The sequence below is a fragment of the Rattus norvegicus genome, chromosome 1, assembly GCF_036323735.1.
Source record: "Rattus norvegicus strain BN/NHsdMcwi chromosome 1, GRCr8, whole genome shotgun sequence".
NCBI lineage: Eukaryota > Metazoa > Chordata > Mammalia > Rodentia > Muridae > Rattus > Rattus norvegicus.
The window spans coordinates 164,995,224-165,012,219 of record NC_086019.1 but is presented as its reverse complement, the minus strand read 5'-3'; the positions used below and the strand labels follow the sequence as shown (position 1 = coordinate 165,012,219).

The 16,996-nt window shown below is 41.0% G+C and overlaps 1 protein-coding gene and 1 pseudogene across 6 annotated transcripts in view; one reads left to right on the top strand and one right to left on the bottom strand.

Moving 5' to 3' along the window:
• The window catches only part of Fchsd2 (FCH and double SH3 domains 2), a 321,476-nt gene that overhangs the window by 85,172 nt on the left and 219,308 nt on the right, over positions 1 to 16,996 (bottom strand). The window lies entirely within an intron of this gene.
• Rpl7a-ps36 (ribosomal protein L7a, pseudogene 36) lies at positions 1,790 to 2,893 on the top strand (annotated as a pseudogene).

The window sequence follows — 16,996 nt, the reverse complement described above, 5'->3', positions numbered from 1 at the left end:
TGAAGGGGCTCGAGACCCCATATGTACAACAATGCCAAGCAACCAGAGCTTCCAGGGACTAAGCCACTACCTAAAGACTATACATGGACTGACCCTGGACTCTGACCACATAGGTAGCAATGAACATCTTAGTAAGAGCACCAGTGGAAGGGGAAGCCCTGGGTCCTGCTAAGACTGAACCCCCAGTGAACTAGATTGTTTCGGGGAGGGCAGCAAGAGGGGGGGGGAGGATGGGGAGGGGAACACCCATAAAGAAGGGGAGGGGGGAGGGATTAGGGGGATGTTTGCCTGGAAACCGGGAAAGGGAATAACACTCGAAATGTATATAAGAAATACTGAAGTTAATTAAAAAAAAATAACTAAGTATAAGAGTGAGTATGGGCTGGGAGAGAGCTGGTCTCCCAAGAGCACAGGTGAGACTACCACTTCTGCTCAGAGCGACCTGCTGACCTGCCCAGAGCCCTCTGGAAGGGGGAACTGAGAAGGAGTCTGGGACAGGATCCTTCTGGTTACCCTCTGCTCCCAGAGCTGACCCTACACCACAGCTCTCTGTACCCAGATCATGATTGAGCATAGCTGGTCTCCCAGGAGTGCTGACACACAGACTTACAGGATGGTCAAGCCACTGTCAGAGACAGCAAGACCAGCTAACACCAGGGAAAAGCAGATGGCTAAGAGGCAAGTGCAAGAACCTAAGTAACAGAAACCAAAGCCACTTGGCATCATCAGAACCCAGCTCTACCACCACAGAAAGTCCTGGATAGCCCAACAAACCAGAAAAGCAAGATTCTGATTTAAAAATCAGATCTCGAGACCCTGTGAGAGAGAGACCCAACCGCCTGGTCAGGTGGGCACTCCTGAGGCTGCAGAGCGGAAGAGACCACCAACACTGCTCACCCCTGCCCACATCCCTGGCCCAAGAGGAAACTGTATAAGGCCTCTGGGCTCCCGTGGGGGAGGGCCCAGGAGCGGCAGGACCCCTGCCAGAGACACCGCCGGACCCTGAAGGAAACAGACCTGATAAACAGTTCTCTGCACCCAAATCCCGTGGGAGGGAGAGCTAAACCTTCAGAGAGGCAGACAAGCCTGGGAAACCAGAAGAGACTGCTCTCTGCACACACATCTCGGACGCCAGAGGAAAAAGCCAAAGACCATCTGGAACCCTGGTGCACTGAAGCTCCCGGAAGGGGCGGCACAGGTCTTCCTGGTTGCTGCCGCTGCAGAGAGCCCGTGGGCAGCACCCCACGAGCAAACCTGAGCCTCGGGACCACAGGTAAGACCAAATTTTCTGCTGCAAGAAAGCTGCCTGGTGAACTCAAGACACAGGCCCACAGAAACAGCTGAAGACCTGTAGAGAGGAAAAACTACACGCCCGAAAGCAGAACACTCTGTCCCCATAACTGACTGAAAGAGAGGAAAACAGGTCTACAGCACTCCTCACACACAGGCTTATAGGACAGTCTAGCCACTGTCAGAAATAGCAGAACAAAGTAACACTAGAGATAATCTGATGGCGAGAGGCAAGCGCAGGAACCCAAGCAACAGAAACCAAGACTACATGCCATCATCGGAGCCCAATTCTCCCACCAAAACAAACATGGAATATCCAAACACACCAGAAAAGCAAGATCTAGTTTCAAAATCATATTTGATCATGATGCTGGAGGACTTCAAGAAAGACATGAACACACTTAGGGAAGCACAGGAAAACATTAATAAACAAGTAAAAGCCTACAGAGAGGAATCGCAAAAATCCCTGAAAGAATTCCAGGAAAACACAATCAAACAGTTGAAGGAATTAAAAATGGAAATAGAAGCAATCAAGAAAGAACACATGGAAACAACCCTGGATATAGAAAACCAAAAGAAGAGACAAGGAGCTGTAGATACAAGCTTCACCAACAGAATACAAGAGATGGAAGAGAGAATATCAGGAGCAGAAGATTCCATAGAAATCATTGACTCAACTGTCAAAGATAATGTAAAGCAGAAAAAGCTACTGGTCCGCTCTCTCCTCCAGCCGAGCAAGATGCCCAAAGGAAAGAAGGCCAAGGGGAAGAAGGTGGCCCCGGCCCCCGCCGTGGTCAAGAAACAAGAGGCCAAAAAGGTGGTCAATCCTTTGTTTGAGAAAAGGCCTAAGAACTTCGGCATTGGGCAGGACATCCAGCCCAAAAGAGATCTCACGCGCTTCGTCAAATGGCCCCGCTACATCAGGCTGCAGCGGCAAAGAGCCATCCTCTATAAGCGGCTCAAAGTACCTCCTGCCATCAACCAGTTCACCCAGGCCCTGGACAGGCAAACAGCGACTCAGCTGCTTAAGCTTGCCCACAAGTACAGGCCAGAGACAAAGCAGGAGAAGAAGCAGAGGCTGCTGGCCCGCGCTGAGAAGAAAGCTGCTGGCAAAGGGGACGTCCCAACTAAGAGACCACCTGTCCTCCGAGCAGGGGTCAATACAGTCACCACTTTGGTGGAGAACAAGAAGGCTCAGCTGGTGGTGATTGCCCATGATGTAGACCCCATTGAGCTGGTGGTTTTCCTGCCTGCCCTGTGTCGAAAGATGGGGGTGCCCTACTGCATCATCAAGGGAAAGGCCAGGCTGGGGCGCCTGGTCCACAGGAAGACATGCACCACTGTTGCCTTCACACAGGTGAACTCGGAAGACAAGGGTGCTCTGGCTAAGCTGGTGGAAGCTATTAGGACCAATTATAATGACAGATATGACGAGATCCGCCGCCACTGGGGAGGCAACGTCCTGGGTCCTAAGTCTGTGGCTCGCATTGCCAAGCTGGAAAAGGCAAAGGCTAAAGAACTCGCCACTAAGCTGGGTTAAATGTACACTTAAGTTTTCTGTACATAAATATAATTACAAAGTTAAAAAAAAAAAAGCTACTGGTCCAAAACATACAGGAAATCCAGGACTCAATGAGAAGATCAAACCTAAGGATAATAGGTATAGAAGAGAGTGAAGACTCCCAGCTCAAAGGACCAGTAAATATCTTCAACAAAATCATAGAAGAAAACTTCCCTAATCTAAAAAAAGAGATACCCATAGGCATACAAGAAGCCTACAGAACTCCAAATAGATTGGACCAGAAAAGAAACACCTCCCGTCACATAATAGTCAAAACACCAAACGCACAAAATAAAGAATATTAAAGCAGTAAGGGAAAAAGGTCAAGTAACATATAAAGGCAGACCTATCAGAATCACACCAGACTTCTCGCCAGAAACTATGAAGGCCAGAAGATCCTGGACTGATGTCATACAGACCCTAAGAGAACACAAATGCCAGCCCAGGTTACTGTATCCAGCAAAACTCTCAATTAACATTGATGGAGAAACCAAGATATTCCATGACAAAACCAAATTTACACAATATCTTTCTACAAATCCAGCACTACAAAGGATAATAAATGGTAAAGCCCAACATAAGGAGGCAAGCTATAACCTAGAAGAAGCAAGAAACTAATCGTCTTGGCAACAAAACAAAGAGAATGAAAGCACACAAACATAACCTCACATCCAAATATGAATATAACGGGAAGCAATAATCACTATTCCTTAATATCTCTCAACATCAATGGCCTCAACTCCCCAATAAAAAGACATAGATTAACAAACTGGATACGCAATGAGGACCCTGCATTCTTCTGCCTACAGGAAACACACCTCAGAGACAAAGACAGACATTACCTCAGAGTGAAAGGCTGGAAAACAATTTTCCAAGCAAATGGTCAGAAGAAGCAAGCTGGAGTAGCCATTCTAATATCAAATAAAATCAATTTTCAATTAAAAGTCATCAAAAAAGATAAGGAAGGACACTTCATATTCATCAAAGGAAAAATCCACCAAGATGAACTCTCAATCCTAAACATCTATGCCCCAAATACAAGGGCACCTACATACATAAAAGAAACCTTACTAAAGCTCAAAACACACATTGCACCTCACACAATAATAGTGGGAGATTTCAACACCCCACTCTCATCAATGGACAGATCATGGAAACAGAAATTGAACAGAGATGTAGACAGACTAAGAGAAGTCATGAGCCAAATGGACTTAACGGATATTTATAGAACATTCTATCCTAAAGCAAAAGGATATACCTTCTTCTCAGCTCCTCATGGTACTTTCTCCAAAATTGACCATATAATTGGTCAAAAAACGGGCCTCAACAGGTACAGAAAGATAGAAATAATCCCATGCGTGCTATCGGACCACCACGGCCTAAAACTGGTCTTCAATAACAATCAAGGAAGAATGCCCACATATACTTGGAAATTGAACAATGCTCTACTCAATGATAACCTGGTCAAGGAAGAAATAAAGAAAGATATTAAAAACTTTTTAGAATTTAATGAAAATGAAGATACAACATACCCAAACTTATGGGACACAATGAAAGCTGTGCTAAGAGGAAAACTCATAGCGCTGAGTGCCTGCAGAAAGAAACAGGAAAGAGCATATGTCAGCAGCTTGACAGCACACCTAAAAGCTCTAGAACAAAAAGAAGCACATACACCCAGGAGGAGTAGAAGGCAGGAAATAATCAAACTCAGAGCAGAAATCAACCAAGTAGAAACAAAAAGGACCATAGAAAGAATCAACAGAACCAAAAGTTGGTTCTTTGAGAAAATCAACAAGATAGATAAACCCTTAGCCAGACTAACGAGAGGACACAGAGAGTGTGTCCAAATTAACAAAATCAGAAATGAAAAGGGAGACATAACAACAGATTCAGAGGAAATTCAAAAAATCATCAGATCTTACTATAAAAACCTATATTCAACAAAACTTGAAAATCTTCAGGAAATGGATAATTTCCTAGACAGATACCAGGTACCGAAGTTAAATCAGGAACAGATAAACCAGTTAAACAACCCCATAACTCCTAAGGAAATAGAAGCAGTCATTAAAGGTCTCCCAACCAAAAAGAGCCCAGGTCCAGACGGGTTTAGTGCAGAATTCTACCAAACCTTCAGAGAAGACCTCATACCAATATTATCCAAACTATTCCACAAAATTGAAACAGATGGATCACTACCGAATACCTTCTACGAAGCCACAATTACTCTTATACCTAAACCACACAAAGACACAACAAAGAAAGAGAACTTCAGACCAATTTCCCTTATGAATATCGACCCAAAAATACTCAATAAAATTCTGGCAAACCGAATCCAAGAGCACATCAAAACAATCATCCACCATGACCAAGTAGGCTTCATCCCAGGCATGCAGGGATGGTTTAATATACGGAAAACCATCAACGTGATCCATTATATAAACCAACTGAAAGAACAAAACCACATGATCATTTCATTAGACGCTGAGAAAGCATTTGACAAAATTCAACACCCCTTCATGATAAAAGTCCTGGAGAGAATAGGAATTCAAGGCCCATACCTGAACATAGTAAAAGCCATATACAGCAAACCAGTTGCTAACATTAAACTAAATGGAGAGAAACTTGAAGCAATCCCACTAAAATCAGGGACTAGACAAGGCTGCCAACTCTCTCCCTACTTATTCAATATAGTTCTTGAAGTTCTAGCCAGAGCAATCAGACAACAAAAGGAGGTCAAGGGGATACAGATCGGAAAAGAAGAAGTCAAAATATCACTGTTTGCAGATGATATGATAGTGTATTTAAGTGATCCCCAAAGTTCCACCAGAGAACTACTAAAGCTGATAAACAACTTCAGCAAAGTGGCTGGGTATAAAATTAACTCAAATAAATCAGTAGCCTTCCTCTACACAAAAGAGAAACAAGCCGAGAAAGAAATTAGGGAAACGACACCCTTCATAATAGACCCAAATAATATAAAGTACCTCGGTGTGACTTTAACCAAGCAAGTAAAAGATCTGTACAATAAGAACTACAAGACACTGAAGAAGGAAATTGAAGAAGACCTCAGAAGATGGAAAGATCTCCCATGCTCATGGATTGGCAGGATTAATATAGTAAAAATGGCCATTTTACAAAAAGCAATCTACAGATTCAATGCAATCCCCATCAAAATACCAATCCAATTCTGCAAAGAGTTAGACAGAACAATTTGCAAATTCATCTGGAATAACAAAAAACCCAGGATAGCTAAAGCTATCCTCAACAATAAAAGGACTTCAGGGGGAATCACTATCCCTGAACTTAAGCAGTATTACAGAGCAATAGTCATAAAAACTGCATGGTATTGGTACAGAGACAGACAGATAGACCAATGGAATAGAATTGAAGACCCAGAAATGAACCCACACACCTATGGTCACTTGATTTTTGACAAAGGAGCCAAAACCATCCAATGGAAAAAAGATAGCATTTTCAGCAAATGGTGCTGGTTCAACTGGAGGTCAACATGTAGAAGAATGCAGATTGATCCATGCTTATCACCCTGTACAAAGCTTAAGTCCAAGTGGATCAAGGACCTCCACATCAAACCAGACACACTCAAACTAATAGAAGAAAAACTAGGGAAGCATCTGGAACACATGGGCACTGGAAAAAATTTCCTAAACAAAACACCAATGGCTTACGCTCTAAGATCAAGAATCGACAAATGGGATCTCATAAAACTACAAAGCTTCTGTAAGGCAAAGGACACGGTGGTTAGGACAAAATGGCAACCAACAGATTGGGAAAAGATCTTTACCAATCCTACAACAGATAGAGGCCTTATATCCAAAATATACAAAGAACTCAAGAAGTTAGACCGCAGGGAAACAAATAACCCTATTAAAAAATGGGGTTCAGAGCTAAACAAAGAATTCATAGCTGAGGAATGTCGAATGGCTGAGAAACACCTAAAGAAATGTTCAACATCTTTAGTCATAAGGGAAATGCAAATCAAAACAACCCTGAGATTTCACCTCACACCAGTGAGAATGGCTAAGATCAAAAACTCAGGGGACAACAGATGCTGGCGAGAATGTGGAGGAAGAGGAACACTCCTCCATTGTTGGTGGGATTGCAAACTGGTACAACCATTCTGGAAATCAGTCTGGAGAATCCTCAGAAAATTGGACATTGAACTGCCTGAGGATCCAGCTATACCTCTCTTGGGCATATATCCAAAAGATGCTCCAACATATAAAAAAGACACGTGCTCCACTATGTTCATTGCAGCCTTATTTATAATAGCCAGAAGCTGGAAAGAACCCAGATGCCCTTCAACAGAGGAATGGATACAGAAAATGTGGTACATCTACACAATGGAATATTACTCAGCTATCAAAAACAACGACTTTATGAAATTCGTAGGCAAATGGTTGGAACTGGAAAACATCATCCTTAGTGAGCTAACCCAATCACAGAAAGACATACATGGTATGCACTCATTGATAAGTGGCTATTAGCCCAAATGCTTGAATTACCCTAGATGCCTAGAGCAAATGAAACTCAAGACGGATGATCAAAATGTGAATGCTTCACTCCTTCTTTAAAAGGGGAACAAGAATACCCTTGGCAGGGAAGAGAGAGGCAAAGATTAAAACAGAGACTGAAGGAACACCCATTCAGAGTCTGCCCCACATGTGGCCCATACATATATAGCCACCCAATTAGACAAGATGGATGAAGCAAAGAAGTGCAGACCGACAGGAGCCGGATGTAGATCGCTCCTAAGAGACACAGCCAGAATACAGCAAATACAGAGGCGAATGCCAGCAGCAAACCACTGAACTGAGAATAGGACCCCCGTTGAAGGAATCAGAGAAAGAACTGGAAGAGCTTGAAGGGGCTCGAGACTCCATATGTACAACAATGCCAAGCAACCAGAGCTTCCAGGGACTAAGCCCCTACCCAAAGACTATACATGGACTGACCCTGGACTCTGACCTCATAGGTAGCAATGCATATCCTAGTAAGAGCACCAGTGGAAGGGGAAGCCCTGGGTCCTGCTAAGACTGAACCCCCAGTGAACTAGACTGGTGGGGGGAGGGCGGCAATGGGGGGAGGGCTGGGAGGGGAACACCCATAAGGAAGGGGAGGGGGGAGGGGGATGTTTGCCCAGAAACCGGGAAAGGGAATAACACTCGAAATGTATATAAGAAATACTCAAGTTAATAAAAAAAAATTTAAAAAAAAATCAGATCTCATGACGATGTTAGAGGACTTTAAGAATGACACAAATAGGGCTGGAGAGATGGTTCAGCCGTTAAAGGCTAGGCTAACAACCAAATATATAAGAATGGCACAAGTAACTCCTTTAAAGAAATATAGGAGAACACGGATAAACAAGAAGCCCTGAAAAACAAAACACAAAAATCCCTTAAAGAATTACAGGAAAATACAAACAGGTGAAGGAATAGAACAGAACCATCCAGAATCTAAGAATGGAAATAGAAACAATAAAGAAATCACAAAGGGAGACAACTCTGGAGATAGAAAACCTAGGAATGAGATCAGGAGTCATAGACGCAAGCATCATAAACAGAATACAAGAGATTGAGGAGAGAATCACAGGGGCAGAAGATACCATAGAAAACATTGACACAACAGTCAAAGAAAATGCCAGACTTCTCAACAGAGATGATGAAAGCTAAAAGATCCTGGGCAGATGTCACACAGACCCTAAGAGAACACGCATGCCAGCCCAGGCTATTATATCCAGCAAAACTCTCAATTACCATAGATGGAGAAACCAAGATATTCCACGACAAAACTAAATTTACACAATATATTTCCACAAATCCAGACCTACAAAGGATAATAAATGGAAAACGCCAACACAAGGTGGGAAACTACAACCTAGAAAAAGCAAGAAATTCATCTTCTTACAACTAACCCAAAAAAAGATAGCCACAAAAACATAATTCCAACTCTAACAACAAAAATAATAGAGAGCAACAATCATTGGTCCTCAATATCTCTCAACAATAATAGACTCGATTCTCCCAATAAGAAAGACATAGACTAACAGACTAGATACTTACACAGGACCGAGCATTTTGCTCCATACAGGAATCACACACACCTTAGTGACAAAGATAGACGCTTCCTAAGCTGGAATAGCCATTCTTATATTGAATAAAATCAACTTTCTTTTTTTTAAATTTTTTTAAAATGTATTTATTATATGTAAGTACACTGTAGCTGTCTTCAGACACACCAGAAGAGGGCATCAGATCCTATGACAGATGGTTGTGAGCCACCATGTGGTTGCTGGGATTTGAACTCAGGACCTCTGGAAGAGCAGTCTGTGCTCTTAACCGCTTAGCCATCTCTCTAGCCCTAAAATCAACTTTCAACCAAAAGTTATCAAAAAAAGATAAGTCAGGACACCATAAACATCAAAGAAAAATCCACCAAGATGAACTCTCAATTATGAATATCTATGATCCAAATGCCAGGACACCCACATTCATAAAAAACCTTTACTAAAGTTCAAAGCACACATTGAACCTCACACAATAATAGTGGGTGAATTCAACACCCCACTCTCATCAATGGACAGATCATGGAAACAGAAATTAAACAGAGACACAGTGAACATAGCAGAAGTTATAAACTAAATGGATTTAACAGATATCTATAGAACATTTCATCCTAAAGCAAAAGAATATACTTTCTTCTCAGCATCTCATGGTACCTTCTCAAAAATTGACCATATAATTGGCCACAAAACAGGCCTCAACAGATACAGGAAAGTTGAAATAATCCCATGCATCCTATCAGATCACCACGGACTAAGGCTGGTCTTCAATAACAACAATAATGAGAGAAAGCCCATATATACATGGAAGCTGAACAACACTTTACTCAATGACAACTTGGTCAAGGAAGAAATAAAAAAAGAAATTAAAGACTTTTTAGAATTTAATGATAATGAAGGCACAACATACCCAAACTTATGGGACACAATAAAAGCAATACTAAGAGAAAATCTCATAGCTCTGAGTGCCTGCAGAAAGAAAACAGGAGAGAGCATATATCAGCAGTTTGACAGCACACCCGAAAACTCTAGAACAAAAAGAAATGAATAAACCCAAGAGGAGTAGACTGTGGAGTAGACGGCAGGAAATAATCAAACTCAAGGTTGAAATCAACCAAGTAGAAAGAAAAAGAACTAAACAAAGAATCAACAAAACCAGGAGCTGGTTCTTTAAGAAAGTCAACAAGATAGATAAACCCTTAGCCAGACTAACCAGAGAACACAGAGACAGTATCCGAATTAACAAAATCAGAAAAGAAAAGGGAGATATAACAACAGAAACTGGGGAAATTAAAAAAATCATCAGATCCTACTACAAAAGCCTATACTCAACAAAACTGGAAAATCTGGATGAAATGGCAGATACTAGGTACCAAAGTTAAATCAGGATCAGATAAACCATATCAACAGTCCCATAACTCCTAAAGAAATAGAAGCCGTTATTAAAAATCTCCCAACCAAAAAAAGCCCAGGACCAAATAGGTTTAGTGCTGAATTCTATCAGACTATCATAGAAGACCTCATACCAATACTGTCCGCACTATTCCACAAAATAGAAACATAAGGAGCACTACCCAATTCCTTCTATGTAGTCACAATTACGCTTATTCCTAAACCACACAAAATCCCAACAAAGAAAGAGAACTTCAGACCAATTTCCCTTATGAATATCAATGCCAAAATATTCAATTAGATTCTCACAAACCAAATCCAAGAATACATCAAAATGATCATCTACTATGATCAAGTAGGCTTCATCCCACAGATGCAGCGATGGTTCAATATATGGAAATCCATCAACATAATCCACTATATAAACAAACTCAAAGAAAGAAACCACATGATTAGATGCTGAGAAAGCATTTGACAAAATTCAACACCCCTTCATGATAAAAGTCTTAGAAAGATTAGGAATTCAAGGCCCATACCTAAACACAGTAAAAGCAATATACAGCAAACTAGTAGCCAACATCAAACTAAATGGAGAGAAACTTGAAGCAATCCCACTAAAATCAGGGACTAGACAAGGCTGCCCACTCTCTTCCTACCTATTCAATATAGTACTTGAAGTCGTAGTCAGAGCAATCAGACAACGAAAGGAGGTCAAAGGGATTCAAATGAAAAAGAAGAAATTAAAATATTATTTGCAGATGATATGACAGTATACTTAAGTGACCCCAAAAATTCCACCAAAGAACTCCTAAAACCTGATAATCAACTTCAGCAAAGTGGCTGCACATAAAATTAACTAAAACAAATCAGTAGCCTTCTTCTACTCAAAGGATAAACAGACAGAAAAAAATTAGGGAAACAACACCCTTCACAATAGTCACAATTATATACGTTGGTTGTGACTCTAAGCAAGGAAGGGAAAGATCTGTATGACTAGAACTTCAAGTCTCTGAAGAAAGATATTGAAGAAGATCTCAGAAGATGGAAAGATTTCCCATGCTCATGGATTGGCAGGATTAATATAGTAAAGATGGCCATTTTGCCAACAACAATCTACAGATTCAATGCAATCCACATCAAAATTCCAACTCAATTCTTCACAAAGTTAGAAAGAGCAACTTGCAAATTCATTTGGAATAACAAAAAACCCAGGATATCCAAAACTATTCTCAAGAAAAAAAGAACTTCCAGGGGAATCACCATCCCTGACCTCCAGCTGTATTACAGAGCAATAGTGATAAAATCTATATGGTAATAGTACAGAGACAGGCAGATAGATCAATGGAATAGAAATGAAGACCCAGAAATGAATCCACACACCTATGTTCACTTGATCTTTGACAAAGTTGCTAAAATCTTTCAGTGGAAAAAAGACAACATTTTCAGCAAATGGTGCTGTTTCAACTGGTTTATCTCCTTGTACAAAGCTCAAGTCCAAGTGAATCAAGTACCTCCAGATACACTGAAACCAGATACACTGAAACTTATAGAAGAGAAATTGGGGATGAGCCTCAAACACATAGGCACAGGGGAAATTTTCCTGAACAGAACACCAATGGCTTATGCTCTAATATCAAGAACCAACAAATGGGACCTCATAAAATTGCAAAGCTTCTGTAAGGCAAAGGATACTGTCATTAGGACAAAACGGCAACCAACAGATTGGGAAAAAGATCTTTACCAATCCTACCATCCAATAGATGGCTAATATTCAATATCTACAAAGAACTCAAGAAATTAGACTCCAGAGAATCAAATAACCTTTTTAAAAATGGGGATTAGAGCTAAACAAAGAATTCTCAACTGAGGAATATCAAATGGCTGAGAATCACCTAAAGAAATGTTCAACATCCTTAGTCATCAGGGAAATGCAAATCAAAACAACCCTGAGATTCCACCTCACACAAGTCAGGATGGCTAAGTTCAAAAACTCAGATGACAGCAGATGCTGGTGAGGATGTGGAGAAAGAGGAACACTCCTCCATTGTTGGTGGGATTGCAAGCTGGTACAAACACTCTGGAAATCAGTCTGGAGGTTCCTTAGAAAATTAAACATAGGACCAAGCTAAACCACTCCTGGGCATACACCCAAAGGTTCTTCAACATATAACAAGGACACATGTTCCATTATGTTCATAGCAGCCTTATTTATAATAGCCAGAAGCTGGAAAGAACCCAGATGCCCTTCAACAGAGGAATGGATACAGAAAATGTGGTACATTTACACAATGGAATACTACTCAGCTATTAAAAACAATGACTTCATGAAATTCTTAGGCAAATGGATGGAACTAGAAAATAATCATCCTGAGTGAGGTAACCCAGTCACAAAAGAGTACACATGGTATACACTCACTGATAAGCAGGTAATAGCCCAAATGCTCACAATACTGAAGATACAATTCACAGACCACATGAAATTCAAGAGGAAATAAGACCAAACTTTGATGTATGTACTTCTTAGAAAGGAGAACAAAGGGCTGGGGATTTAGCTCAGTGGTAGAGCGCTTACCTAGGAAGCGCAAGGCCCTGGGTTCAGTCCCCAGCTCCGAAAAAAAGAACCAAAAAAAAAAAAAAAAAAAAAAAAGAAAGGAGAACAAAATTACTCACAGGAGGAAATATGGAGACAAAGTGTGGAGCAGAGACTGAAGGAACAGTCATCCAGAGGCTGCCCCACCTGGGGAATGCATCCCATATACAGACACCAAACCTAGACAATATTGCAGATGCCAAGGTGTACATGCTGACAGGAGCCTGATATAGCTGTCTCCCGAGAGACTCTGCCAACCACTGAACTGAGAACGGGGTCTCCACTGGAGGAGGACTGAAATAGCTGAAGGGGTTTGCAACCCTATAAGAACAACAACATCAACCAATCAGACCCCCTCCAGAGCTCCCAAGGACTAAACCAGCATCCCAAGAGAACACAGGGATGGACCTATGGCTCCAGCCTCATATGTACCAGAGGATGGCCTTGTAGGGCATCAATGGGAGGAGATTCCCTTGGTCCTGTAAAGGCTTGATGTCCCAGTGTGGAGGAATGCCAGGGTGGGGAGTTAGGAGGGAGTAGGTGGGGGAGGGAGCACCCTCATAGAAGCAGGGGGAGGGGAGATGGGCTAGCGGGTTTCTGGAGGGGAAACTGGGAAAGGGGATAACATTAAAATATAAATAAAATAATATCCAATAAAAAAATTGATGAGTATCTGTGTGTGTCTGTGTATGTGCATGCGAGTGCATGAAAATGTCACTGTGAAATCTATCATGCTGTATACTATAAGAATAAAATGTTGGGCTGGAGATTTAGCTCAGTGGTAGAGCGCTTGCCTAGCAAGCGCAAGGCCCTGAGTTCGATCCCCAGCTCCGAAAAAAAGAAAAAAAAAAAGAATAAAATGTTACCATATCACTGAATAAATTTCATCCAAATTAACTTACTAAACTTGAACCAAAAATATTTCTCATTTAAAATTTTAAGTATACATAAAATTATAAACATTAATAGAGTACTACTTAATGTTTTGATGCACGCCGGTGACAGAATATTAGGGGATTTGATAAAGCAGATTTCAGAACACCCTGCACTCTAACCAGCTGCTATTCACTTACTATAACTCGACTTCAAATGAAACCTATGTGCTATTTTCTATTTTTTTTTTTAAAGATTTATTTATTTATTATATATAAGTACACTGTAGCTGTCTTCAGATACACCAGAAGAGGGCATCGGATCTCTTTACAGATGGTTGTGAGCCACCATGTGGTTGCTGGGAATTGAACTCATGACCTCTGGAAGAGCAGTCGGGTGCTCTTAACCACTGAGCCATCTCTCCAGCCCTATTTTCTATTTTTTAAAAGTTACAATTCTCAGTACTATAGCATCCACTTTGTAAGCTACTCAAAAGTTCTATCTGCCTTGATAAAAGTTGCTGGTAGATAGAGAGGATTGGTACATAATAATGAAGAAACGCAAGGGGTTGAAATATACTCTGATAAAAACGCATTTTTTTTGTTTTTTTTTTTTTGTTTTTTGTTTTTTTAAAGCTTTGAGAAGATTTCTGAAGCTGCAGAAGGCTAACCAGAAATCTCAGGATGACAGAACAGACAGGGTGGGGCATACATATCTGTCACTCTCCATTCTTGCCCACTTGAGATTTAATGTAGTTTTGAGTTGGTTTCACCATGGAGTAAATGGACACATGGTGACCTGGGAACGGGAAGACACCATGCCTGTGAAGCTGTTTACACCTTACTCACACCTAATGCTTTCCATCATCTGTGCTACGATGTTAAAGCCTGAACTTTGAGGTGCATTTTAAAACTATGATCTTTGCCCTTCCATTTTTTTGCTTACTCTATAGACATAGTGAACCCAGGTGTTTCCGGGTATTTCTGTGGTCTTGACTGCGTGCTGTTTTAAATATAGGAAGTATGTGTAGTTGAGAAATAAATACTTTTGAGAACTGAATCAAGTGGCTTAAAGGACTTACTCTATTTTCTCAAACCTTCCCAAACAAGTTCTTAAATCCAATACACTAAAACTCTCTAAATTACATCATTCTTGTTTACAGTTAATTATATGTCATAAGTCATCAAGCATATCATATAAGTATGCAAATTAGGTTATAAATTATAAGTGTTGGTTCAGTGGTAATCAAATCAATTGTGCAAAAAGAACAGTGTGTCATTAGTCCTTTTCTACTCTCTATCTCTACTCCATCTGTAAGAGTGGTTCCTTGTAACAAGACTAGGTAGGCTCATGGGAAGAAGCTGTTGTATCTTTGACAAGGTCAGTGCACTACAAATGTTCCTAAAACTCTAGAACTCCACTCAAATAATCAATGAGATCTTCAATTTTATTCTTGGAATTCCTCCAATTGAAGGTAGCAATAAGGCAGATGTTCTCAAGGTGGGATTCAAGGGAACACAGGAAAGACACTGAAGGCCCTTTTAAGGCATCCCAGAGGTCACAATTATTTTTCTAGAAGCACTAAGATTTTATTAGCTTTTCCCACTCTCATTCCCTCCAGAAGCACGTACAAGTTTTCAGAGGATGGATAATCTGGATGACTCAATGGCTCTGCTAGTCAGAGAAATCTGTTCTTGGACATTCTGTTGTCTTAAAAGTTTCTCAGTTTGATTTCTAATACAGTAGTTACAGCCAACATCAACAAAAGCTTATTAAGTTCCGATAATTTTTAAGGGCAAAAGGTAGTTCTGAAACAAAGTTTGAGAAACACTGGTGTAAGCTGTGGAGAGTCAGGATAGTGGCCCCCATCCTTAATCTCTGGACTTCAAAGGACACTGAGTGTTTATGTGTGAGAGTGCATAAGTGTGTGAGTGAGCATGTGCACGCATGGGGGCTAGAGGATGATGCCGGATATCTTCCTCTATCGCTCTCTACCATATTTCTGAGATAGGACCTCTAATTGAACCTGGAGCTCACCATATTGGCTAGTGTAGCCAACTAGCAAGTTCTCAGGGTCTGCCTATTTTGGCTGCTCAGCATTGGACAATCAGCAGGGGGCTGCCAGTCACAAATTTTTAAGTGGGTGCTAGGGATACAAATTCAGATCCTCATGCTTACATACCAAGCACATTCCACAATGAATCCTCCTCTCAGTCCTTCCAAATAATTAAAAAGCTATCATTAACGCTGTCAGCAAGTACTCTTGGTATTCTTTCAGTCCCCTACCCTTGAGACTCCAGCCCTCTGAGGCCCCATCTGTGTCCATCACCTGACATCTAATTCACCATACAAAGCTAAGCTGAGAGGCCAACTCTTTAATGAGGACAAATTCTCCATAAAGAAAGGCCACTGCAACCAGTACCACCTCACTCATCCTACACTGATTTCGGATGCTAGGTACACAACAAATAAAACAAAACAAGTGTCTCTTCCTTTGGGACAGAGAAGGGGAAGAAAGGCAAAGATAAAATAACAGGTGCTAAATGTCAACAAACCAGACCCCGCCCAGAGCTCCCAGGGACTGAGCCACCACCAAAGAGTTCACATGGGGGACCCATGGCTCCAGCCCCATATGTACCAGAGGATGGCCTTGACCAGTATCAATGGGAGAAGCCCTTGGTGCTGTAAAAGCTCCTTTCCCCACTGTAGGGAAATGCCAGGGTGTTGAGGTGGGAGTGAGAGCATCTTCATAGAGACAGAAGGAGGGGGATGGAAGGGGAGGGGGAAGGAGATAACATTTGAAATATAAATACATAAAATATCAAATAAATAAAATAAAAAATAATAGGTGCTAGAAAAGATGCAGAAAAACATCTTTACTTATTGATGGATATGTAAAAAATGGTATAGCCCTTGTATAAACAGTGTAGTTGTTTCTCAAATAATTAAACAAGACAGTTAAAAGGTTAAAAAAAAGTTAAGCGCCATACACAGAATGTGGTATGTAAACCCAACAGAAAATAATTTAGCTTTACAATAGAAAGAAACTGAGACAAACTACAGTATGAAGGAACCTCTGTCTCTCTTTTATGAGGTAGTGAGAGGATTAAACACAGGACCTGAAGCATGCTAGGCAAGCATTTGACTACTGAGCAATGCCTTAGGACCAATGGATAAATTGAAGATAATACACTCGGTGAAATAATGC